This window comes from Phascolarctos cinereus, unplaced genomic scaffold (genome assembly GCF_003287225.1).
Source record: "Phascolarctos cinereus isolate Bilbo 61053 unplaced genomic scaffold, phaCin_HiC Scaffold_4;HRSCAF=312, whole genome shotgun sequence".
NCBI lineage: Eukaryota > Metazoa > Chordata > Mammalia > Diprotodontia > Phascolarctidae > Phascolarctos > Phascolarctos cinereus.
In genome coordinates, this window is record NW_027555847.1 from 435,700,410 (window position 1) to 435,710,649 (window position 10,240).

The window sequence follows — 10,240 nt, forward strand, 5'->3', positions numbered from 1 at the left end:
AATATGAATTTATAAAATACTTGAATTTATACAAAATTACATGCATAGGTATTTAATTTCTAATAATCAGGGAGTAGCAGTAGAAGCTTAAATATGGTAAAAGACTTTATCAACAGTAAATACAAAGTTCAGAGTGAAGAAGGATTTCTCAAAGATAATAAAAGGCATCCTAATTTGTACAAAATCAGGCCCAGCTCTAAGCAATGGATACAGTTAATCTCTAGTACACGATACAACCATTAGGATGAAATGCCTGTTAGCAAATCACATCTATTGCAAATGTGCTTAATTGGGACTGTTCATTCTTCTCTTGGCAGTTCACGCGTTCAGGAAAATCTAGAGGGGAGTGTGGAACTGGGTGTGGGTAGCTATGGCCTGCTGAAGCTTCTCCTCTTTGGCTCGGCGATAATGGCAAATGGTTTTCTTCTCCATGAAGCTGCTGAGAAAATCATATCTCTCCAATTTGCCCTCCAGAAAGTCCTCTGCGAGGGTGTCCGACTCCTCTTCAGCCTCGTGGGCTGCCACCTTCAGCCTTGCCTGGAGGGCACTGCTGCTGCAACTCTTGCTGAGCTCAAGCTGTCTTTGCATCTTCATTTCAAAGTCCGACTTCATCTGCATGAGCAGCTCATACTTGTCGAGTACAGTCTGCCTTTTGGCTTCCAGGCTGGGCTCTAAAAGGAGATTTTTCCAGGCAAGGTCTTCAATGCTCCTGACCAGGTCGTCCTTGTCTGTGAGGACCTGCTTCAGCTGGGGCAGTCAAGAACTGTTGTAGGAGCGCTTCCTCTTCCTCATTCTTGTCGGTCAGCTGCAACAGGCTAAGCTCGAAGAGTTCTGGAAACACAGCAGGGATATCAGGAATCTTGTAACCACACCCGTTTTGGCCTGTCAACATCGGGGCACCTGTGGTGGGTAGAGACATGGGCAGGCTGCTGAGGAAGCCATAGGAGGGAACAGCAGCTTTGGGTGTGGAGTAACTCGAGGCCGGAGAAATATGGTGTCAGCAATCGGAACAGAAGCCACGGGCCTGCCGGCTTCTTGTGGAGGATAAGAGTGGAGAAACAGAAAACCCTGAGCATCATAAGGAGGCATTCCTGCTGGGCCGCTGTACAGGTATGGAAACGTTGAACTGGGAGCCAAAAACGGAGGATTCTTCCAAAATTCAAAGAAGAGGCTCTCAATAATTTTCCCCAGGTCTGAGTGAATGGTAAAATTGTTTACTAATGGACAGGTAATGTACACTCAGTGTTTGTCCATTAAATGATGTCGTTTTGGAGGGTAAACACTGATCACTGTTTTTTCCTGAGGAAATTGAGGAGGAAAGAAGATATTAATGTTAATTGTAAGGTTGTTTACTGTGAACGGTAATCTGTACTCCACATCTTTCTGTATTTCAGAAATACTGGCCAGTGGCATACAGGGACTCAATAAGCCTCTGCTTCTGATGCTGGAGGCTGGTGAGACACCCCCCCTCCCACCACTGCACCCTTGCAAACCAAAACACCCCCCCGCCCCCCGCCAACCTGCAGGTCTTACTCAGTGGCCTGGCCAGAGGCCCCTCGACCTCCAGTAAGCCACTGCTGGGGCTGCTAGGGCATGTCAGGCTACAGGGCTCACTTTGTCCGGGAGGGGGCTGCTGCTCTGACACTAAAGGCTTTGACTATGTAGATTACAACAAAATGTGGAAAGTCTTCAAAGATATGGGAGTACCACATCATCTTTCTTATATCCTTAGGAATCTATATGTAGGCTAAGAAGCAACAATTAGAACTGAACATGGAACAATTGATTGGTTTAAGAGTGGAAAAGGACTACGACAAGGCTGTATGTTGTCACCTTATTTATTTAACTTATGTGCAGAGTACATCATGTGAAATGCTGGTCTCAATGAGTCAAAAGCTGGAATTAAAGTTACTATGGAAAATATTAACAATCTCAGATATGCAGGTAATATCACTCAGATGGCAAAAAGTGAAGAAGAATTAAGGAGCCTCTTGATGAGGGCAAAAGAGGAGAATATAAAAACTGCTTTGAAGCTTAATGTCATAAACTAAAATCATAGTAACTAGTCTCATCACTTCCTGGCAAATAGAGGGAGAAGAAATGGAAGCAGCATCAGATTTTCCATTCTTGGGCTCAAAGATTACTGCAAATGGTGACTGCAGCCACAAAATTAAAAGACGGCTGCTCTTTGAAAAGAAAGCTATGGCAAATCTGGACAGCATATAAGAAGCAGAGACATTACCTTGCTGTCAAAAGTCCATATAAAGATAGTTATGAGGTTTTTTTGATCATTTTTTCCCCCTAGTAATCAATGTATGCTTATGAGAGTGGGACTATAAAGAAATCTGAGTGCCACAGAATTGGCACTTTTGCATTTTGATGCTGGAGAAGACTATTTTTTTTCAATTAAAAAAAAATTTCTTTTTTTGTGAGGCAGTTGAGGTTAAGTGACTTGCCCAGGGTCACACAGCTAGTAAGTGTTATGTGCCTGAGGCTAGCTTTGAACTCAGGTCCTCCTGACTCCAGGGCCTGGTACTCTATCCACTAAGTCACCTAGCTGTCCCTGGAGAAGACTTTTGAAAGTCCCTTGGACAGCAAGGAGATCAAATCAGATAATACTTAAAGAAATTAATTCAGACTATTCATTAAAAGGTCAAATACTAAAGTTGAAGTTCAAATACTTTGGTCACATAATGAAGACACAGGGTTTATTGGAAAATAACCTGATATTGGGGAGGATTGAAGGCAAAAGGAAAAGGGGACAGCAGTGGATGAGACGAAGAGTTAGTATCATGGAAACAATATGAACCTGGACAGACTTTGGGAGATAGTGGAGGAAAGACGGGCCAGACCTGCTTCAGTCATGGATTCACAAATAGTCAGACATGACTGAATGACTAAACAACAATGACAATGCAAATAGTTTTTTTTTAGTGATTGTTCAATATATTTCAAATTCTAGTGGTTCCACCCTAGAACTTATGTAAACTCTACAGGAACACTGGAGAGAATATGGACATCTGGGATCTATTCAGAAGTACATATCAATCTCTGAAACAGTACTATGGGCCTCCTAATGTCTTCATTCTCCCATTCTTCCTATTTTTAGTAGTGAACCCAGTCATGAGATTGTTAAAGAATCACAGATCTACTAAACTCCAGAATGGACCTCAAAGGCCTATGGTCCTATTCATGAAAGATCAAACTGTATAGCTTATAATAATTATAATGATGATGAGAGAGATAAGAATAACAGCAGCAACAACAACAGCAACAATAGCAACAACAATAGCTGAAGTTCATGTTGTCCTTTGCTATGTGTCAGGCATCATGCCAGATGCCATTTGATCCTCACAACAACCTTAGAAGGTAGGTGTCATTATTATCCCCATTTTATGAGTGAGGAAACTAAGGCCAGCAAAGATTAAGTGACTTGCCCAGGGTAACTCAGCTAGGAATTGCTTGAAAGTCTAGAATCAATGCAGGTCTTTCTAAGCCAATTTGTAGTCAAAACTAAACCACTGCTTCCCTAATAACCTCAGGCAAGTCTCTTTTTCTCTCTGAACCTCAGTATCCTTAAAATGAGGGATTGTGTGGTAAAATCTCTGAGATTACTTTTAATTGCAAATCCCATGAGCCCATTCAGATGAATTATACTGCAACCCTTTCCTCAATATTCTGATATATTGTGGTGGTGATTGATAATTTTGAGCAATCAAAGCTAATAATGACCCTGATAAAATCATGTTGTTAAGTCATTCCACTAGTTTCCTTATAAGTCTTGTACTAGTTTCCTTACAAGGAAGCCTCAGTGTCTAAAGATCCTCCTAGTTGGTTGTTCCTGAATTCGGAAAAGAGGAAGCCATCGCGGGAGCAGAACTGGAGAATCAAGTTTTCTGTTAATATGGCCTTTTTTAAATCTCTAGAGAGCCACTTGAGGGAGAGGGATGGAGAGAGACAGACAGAAAGACACACACACACACACACACACACACACACACACAGAGCGACAGAGACAGATAGAGAGCTAGAAAAGAAGCAGCAGAAGCCAGTTTACAATGTTTTCCAGGTGACTGACCCTAACACTTTTGTGACTGGAGAATTTTTTTTCTTTCCTTAATGCACCACTAGCTCATTAAGAGATTCTATCAGGGAGTGGATAAATTAGGGCTTCTCAGAGAAACCACTTGATAATGATGAATTTACTTCACTCTCTGTTTCTCCCTTCTGTTTTATTGCTGCATGCAATACGTGGCATGTTTAATTATTAAACATTTCTCTCCTAGTTGTTGTTATTGTTGTTGTTGTTTTTACTTACTGGTTATTTTCATTCTTTTAACAATAGATTACTTGGTAAAGATGAAATAATTTCAATCGTGGCATGAGCTATTTTTACTACAGAGAATGATTTGACCAGTGTTGGGGATGGGGAGAGGAAGAGGCTTAAGGGAGGGGAACTATAGGATAATCAACGACATCAAATTATACCAATTGTGAGACCATAAATTAACCAGTTGCCTTGAGGATCAGAGCATTTTCTAAGTTTTGTTTACAATCTGTATCTTTAAATTTTGTAGGGTTTTTTTTTTTTTTTGGCTAGGCAATCAGGGTTAAGTGACTTGCCCGTGGTAACACAGCTAGTATCACGTGTCTGAAGCCAGATGTGACCTCAGGTCCTCCTGACTCCAAGGCTGGAGCTCTATCACTGTCCCACCTAGCTGCCCCTAATTTTTATCCTTTTGCAGAGAAAGAAAACCATGAGAAACCAGGACCTTTGCCCTAGACAAGAAGCCTCTTAAGCTAAAGTCTTTATCTCAAAACAAACAGGTTCAGGTTGGGGTAGGTGTCTGAAATTTTCTTCACTCTCCTTTTTGCTGCTTATATCTTACTACCTCACTTCCTGTCAAGATAGGAGGGAGGGAGAGAATAAACATCCATAGTAGGTCACTGCCTAAAATAGCCCCAGAAGCTGCCAGCAAGCATTAAACTCATCACATCCCAAAAAGGAAGAAATGAAAAATAATCCTTTTCGAAACTGATTCGATACTCCTCCAGTGCTGTCTTCCCCTATTAGAATATAAGCTCCTTAAGGGCAGGGACTGCCTTTCTTGAATTGAATTTATATTCCTAGAATTTGTCACAAATTCTGGTACATAGAATATATTCAATAAATACTAGTTAACTGACTGATTTTAAGTCTTCAAGTGCCAAGATGAGAATTTTATAAAGGGCTATTAAAAAAAAGAGGAATAGATAGATGATAGATATAAAGTATGTATACATATGCATACATACACATAGATATACACATGCAATACTCATACATATGCAATACATATTCACATACATATGCATATGTACACACACAGAGAGAGCTAGGGTTTATAGTGGATTGAGTGCTGGGTCTGGAGAAAGACACCTTCCTAAATTCAAATCTGACCTCAGACACTCATCATGTTATCCTGGGCAAATCAATTAGCCCTTTTTGCCTCAGTTTCCTCATCTGTAAAATGACAAAGAAGGAAATGGCAAATTACTCCTGTATCTTTTCCAAGACAACACCAATGAGGTCACAGAGGTCACAGAGTCAGGCACACCTGAAATGACTAAAAAAATAAATTGTATGTACTTAAATACACAAACACACACACATATGTGCACACATATAACTATATACGTGTATATGTTTTTCTAGACATACACATATACACATGCAAACACAAAAATATATCTATTCATATACATATATGTATTTATATATGTGTATCTATACACACATATCTAGGATGTGTTTATATACATATACATACATACGTGTGTATATATGTATATATATACACACATACATACACACATGTGTGTTTGTGTGCATATCCTGAATAAAATCCAGGAAAGAAATAACCTAGAGGGGAGGTCATAATTGGAAATCTGGAAACAAAAAAGCTTGCTATAATAATAACAAAAACAGCCTTTTTATAAAGCTTAAAGGTTTGCTAAGCACTTCACACTTTCTTTTTCTTTCTTTTTTTTTTTTGGCAAGGCAATCAGGGTTAACCAACTTGCCCAGGATCACACAGTAAGTGTCATGTGTCTAAGGCTGGATTTGAACTCAGGTCCTCCTGACTCCAAAGCTTGGGCTTTATCTACTGTGCTACCTAGCTACCCCTACAAATACTATCTTAATTGATCCTCATAACAATCTTGGGAGGTAGGTGTTATTATTATTCCCATTTTAAAGATGAGGAAACTGAGGCAGATGAAAGTTATGTGACTTGCTCAAGGTTATACAGTTAGTAAGTGTATGAGGCTGAATTCAAATTTGGTACTTCCTGCCACCATGTCCAGTGTTCTGTCCACTGCACCACCTAGCTGCCTAGGTAACCTGATTTTCATCTGCAAAGTGCAAAATTAACTGCATTCTAAGAAAGTGACTTTTTATATGTCAAGCAAATTAAGAGTTCAGTGTGCCAAGCATTCTGTTTCTAGACTATAAGCCCTTAGAGACTAGGCCTTCCATTGGACAGGCTGCAGAAGCAGCAAAACCCTTCTAGCCAGAATTTCAAGGAGATCAGACATTCAATTTCTGAAGCTAATTTTCAATTAAAAAAGTTTTATGTTCTAATTATGCTTTAGACTATTAAAAATCACTCTACAAATAAATGCCTGAATTTGTAGCAATAATACCATTTGGGTATTTATATAACTACTATGATATTTTTATTCCATTAATTGAGTTTGTGGATATTTATTTTCTTCTTTTACATAAAAATTCATTAACATAAAATCTGTGTCAATTTGAGGAGAATAATTAAGTCATCTAAAAAATAGCAACTCTATTCTGGGTGTCTACTTCACCAAATTGTGACACTTTAACCTACAGAAGCATACTTGAGTGAACATATTAGATGGTGATGCCACCAATAAAAATCACTTATCTGCAGTTTTAATTAATTAGTGCCATATATTATAATAAATTGTGCATAAAGAAAGACCAAAGAGCTGCAAAAGGAAATGTCACTGCTTTGCTAAGATAAAATTCATGATAGGTAATTACTGAAAGTAAACATCAGAAATAGACTGTCATCTCATTTTTTAAAATCCCTATAAATATGGTCATAATTATTGGATTCTCTGAAATTTTGTGGCCAAGAAATGTCCATACAAGATATCAGAGCTTGCCAGGCTTTCATCCAAAATTCTTGAAATTCAGTAGGAGAAAATGTTTGCACTATTCCAAATGATATTTTCCTGGCAATAATTTAAAACATATGAAATAAAAATAATAATTTAATACCTCAAGATACATGACAATACCAGTGCAAGTCTTCTTATAATGTGGCACAGATCTTAATTCCTCTGGATCTTCAGAGTTTTGTGAATTGATGTGGGTGAAGCACGTATCTTCCTGAGAGCCACCTGGTGCTGAATCTCTCAGACTTTGGTTTGTCTTCAAGTGATAGATGTAGTCCAACATTGAATCTACCTTTAAAGCCCTTCTAGCTTGGTATGGGCTTTTAATAATCATGGTCACCTGTAGAGCCTAATGAAACATTAGAATAAGACCTCAATATGTATCACACGTTATTCAATTAGAGTCAACACTGAGTGTCTGTTACATGCAAAAGACAGTACTAGTCATCTAAAGGCTTCTAGTTTATATTTTTGTAGAGGAAATGACATACATAAGTAATTTCCTCAATATTTTATAGGATAATTGTATCATAGATTTTGTGCTAGAGAGTACAACAGAGGTTTTTGAGTCTACCTCCACTCCCTTATTTTAAATATGGAAAGACTAAGGCATTGAGAACTTAGTAACTAATGCCACAAGTGTAGTACCTAAGAAAGAATTGAAAACTATGTCTTCTTGAATCCAAGTTCAGGGACCAATCATACTGTCTGTTATACATGCATCAATGATCTTATTGAAAAGGTTACTTTATTCATCCTGGAAGATTAGAAATCATCCATGTTTCTCATTTTGTGTGACTTTAGTGTCTTTTAAACTTTCATAAATTTGGGTTGTCCATCTCTTTATATTTCACTCTTGCTAGGGATCAGATTCACTCATCATTTTGTCTGATAACACATTTCCTGGAAAACAAAATTAATGCTATTTTTTATATGCTAGTCATCATGGGTAATATAATGGAGCTGCTTACAGTCATCACACATCTCAGTTTTATCTTCTGTTTAACCTGCAAGTTTTAGTCTTCAGAGAGAATGATGTGATTCATGTCATAGTGTATCATTGTAATATTTAAAGAGGGTGTGTGTGTGTGTGTGTGTGTGTGTGTGTGTGTACCAGGGAGCATCTAGGGATTATTCAATGTGAAGTAAAGTTATCTTACATAAAATTGGCATTTTTTTGGAACCTCCATACTTTCCATTTACATTAATTGTCCTAAGTATGTGTACTGATGGATTAATTCAATGGACTGCCCATCCAACTACATCTCATGTTTTGGGTGGTAAGTAGTATTTATTCATGTATTCTTTTCCATGCAGGTTGGAAAAGGCTAGTTCTATAGCTGTTCTATTTTTAGTAGACATAGAACTTCTAGAGGAATCTTGTAGTATTCTAGGGCTTGACACAATTTGTACATTTTTTTCAATTTTTATTTTCACTTTCAAATTCTCTCCTTCACTCCACCCCTCCCCTATTCATAGAGAAGTCAAGAAATATGATAGCCATTATACCTTTGAAGTCAGGTAAAACTTATTGCAAGAGGAAAACATAGCAAGAAAACTTTGGAAAAACAATTGAATTTAAGATGCTATCTACCCTCTCTGGAGGTAGATGACATTTTTTTTTTTTGTCATGAATCTTTTGGAATTACTGTATATCATTATATTGATCACGGTAACTATCTTGCACAGTTCATTTTCATTACAATATTGCTATTACTATGTACAGTTATCTCCTAGTTCTGCTCATTTCACTTTTCATCAGCTCATACAAGTCTTCTCAGGATTTTTTTTTCCTGGAATTATCCTCTTCATCATTGTTTACAGCACAAAAATATTCTGTAACAATCACATACCACAACTTGTTCAGCCATTTCCCATTTTTGATTATCCCCTAAATTTCCAATTTTTTGCCACCACAGAAAGATCTGCTATCTGTATTTGTGTGCATATAAATTATTTTTCCTATTTCTTTGATTTCATTGGGATACTGACCTAGTAGTGGCATTGCTTGGTTGAAGGGTGTGCATAGTTTTATAGCTGTTTGATAAATTTTATTTAATTTCAAAAGGCTATATTTGTACACCTGCTAGCAAACTCTATAAATGATCACTTAATCTCTTCCATTTGAACTGAATGTTGGATATTGTCTATGACAAAGGGTTTTTTTTATGTAGCAAAGAAGTCTTTCTTCTATGCTTCATTTGATATCAATAATGACAGGACTTTTAAACAATTAACTCTGTGGTTGCCTCTATTCAATCAATTGATAAGTATTAATAAATTAATTTATAATGTACAACAATGTATAATAATTTCTTAACAATCTGCTGGGTGCTGAGAATACAAAGATGAAAGGAAAGATAAGGGGAAAGAAAAGGGAAAAGGAAGGGAAAGGAAGGGAAGGGAAGGGAAGAAAATGGAAGATCCTTACTCTTTTTGATATGGTCTTTCCATGTGATTGAGTGACAGACCTAAATATTGTAGAGGTGTTTGGCATTTTGCTCTATTGAGTCAAATGTTCATTGTTATTTTAGCTAGTCAGAAACAATGCTTAGAGTACTATTGTGATGAAACACTATTGTGCTATAAAAATGATGATGGGAATTGTTTCATTAAAAAAAATAAAAAGGGAGACATGTGAATTAATATGAAGTGAGTTGACTAGAACCAGTCATACATTGTACACAGTAACAGTAATATTGTAATGATAAACAAACTGTGAAAAATGTACCTCCTCTGTTCAATACAATGATCCATGACAATCTCAAAGGACTCATGATGAAAGATGCTATCTACCTCTACAGAGAGAACTGATGAACTCTGAGTGAAACTTAAATCATATTGTTTTTCACTTTAAAAAATCTCGCATTTTTCTTGTAACATGGCTAAAGTTGAAATATATTTTGAATGAGTTCACATGTATTAGGGGTATCACATTCCTTGCATTCTCAATGGGTGTAGGAAGGGCAGGAGGGAGGGAGAGAATAAAGAAATATTTTTTAAATGAATGTTAAAAAGAAATAAACAAAACAAAAAAGTTAAGTTCATC

General features: G+C 37.3%; 1 pseudogene; it reads right to left on the minus strand.

The window, feature by feature from the left end:
* Positions 1–169: 169 nt before the first annotated feature.
* On the minus strand, positions 170–1,412 carry LOC110214725 (vacuolar protein sorting-associated protein 37A pseudogene; annotated as a pseudogene).
* Positions 1,413–10,240: the final 8,828 nt, after the last annotated feature.